Here is a 1213-nt window from a genome sequence, read left to right as displayed (position 1 = left end):
GAGTCACGGCAGCACCCCGACCGCTGGCTCCCAGCTCAGGCAAAGAAGAGCGGGGCCCACTCACTGGTAGAAGTCGGTCTCCTTGGCCACCTCCTCAAACCTCTTAAAGGCGTTGGTGTGCTGCTTCTGCAGGCTCTGAAGGTCCGACACGGCCCACACACACTGCATCTGCAGCCTCTCATAGTCCGGATTCAGCCTGAGGTAGGGCCTGACCCAGACAGCTCCAGTGAACACAGGCCCCAGGACCACCCCACCAGGAAGGTGTCTGCCCCAGGACACCTCCAGCCCCGTGTCCCCGCATGCTGGGCTCTGATGCACCACAACCACCTGGTGTTTGTTCTGCTCAACATTCTGGCCTCCCCAGAAGAACCAGACCCCTAGGATGGAGGGCCTTGGTTGCCTGGCCTCCCTTGAGCAGGGAGAGCTAAGAAGGTACTGTCTTCCTCTCTAGCAGGTCCTGGGAGACCGTGCAATAGGCCTTCACACACAGTAGGCACACCAGAACCTACAATGAAGTTTCTCCCCTTTTAGGAAACTGATCATCAATCCTGGGCACACATTAAAATACCTAGGCCCAGACCAAATACATCAGCATCTTTGAGGATGTGACCCAGACGTCAGGATTTGTTATTTTAACTCCCTTGGGGATTCCAGCGTGCCGCCATGGTTGAGAATGTTAGCCAAGAGCAATGCTCCCCAGAGTGGTGTTCCCAGACCCGCAGCGTTAGTTTCACCTGGGAATGTGTGGGAACTACAAACCCCAGGTCGGCCCCAGAGCCCCTGAATCAGACACCTGGAAGGGAGGGAGGCCTAGCCAGCAATCTGTGCTTGAACAAGCCCCCTGGTGAAGGCAGGGCACACTCAAATTTAGGTGACTGCAGCCCTACAGCTGGTGTCAGTAACCTTTCACATGTGGGGCCAGACAGGAAAGCTGGGATCCTCTCCAGCCGCCGGGCAGGCAAGGTATGTTGTCATGTTTGATCAATGCTCATCGCCTTTCAGTACGTCGTAGCTGTCTGCTGTGGGATGTGATCTGAGACATCCGGGAAGAGCAGGAAGCCCAGTTTGTGTGCCTAAGAAGCTGCTCATCTATTTACCAAGATAAAATAGAGGTTGAGAAAAAGTCATTTTTATATTTCTTTAGAGTAATATTTTATAAATGCAGAAATGGGTTTTTGTTACGAGTCCAGGGAGAGCCTGGCACAGCCATGGA

At 53.8% G+C, this 1213-nt stretch overlaps 1 long non-coding RNA gene across 1 annotated transcript in view; it reads right to left on the bottom strand.

Moving 5' to 3' along the window:
- The window catches only part of LOC115272649, a 19460-nt gene that overhangs the window by 397 nt on the left and 17850 nt on the right, over nt 1-1213 (bottom strand). The window lies entirely within an intron of this gene.

The sequence above is a fragment of the Suricata suricatta genome, chromosome 2 (genome assembly GCF_006229205.1).
Source record: "Suricata suricatta isolate VVHF042 chromosome 2, meerkat_22Aug2017_6uvM2_HiC, whole genome shotgun sequence".
Lineage (NCBI taxonomy): Eukaryota > Metazoa > Chordata > Mammalia > Carnivora > Herpestidae > Suricata > Suricata suricatta.
The sequence above is the reverse complement of the archived record's forward strand: the minus strand, read 5'-3'. Positions and strand labels throughout refer to the sequence as shown.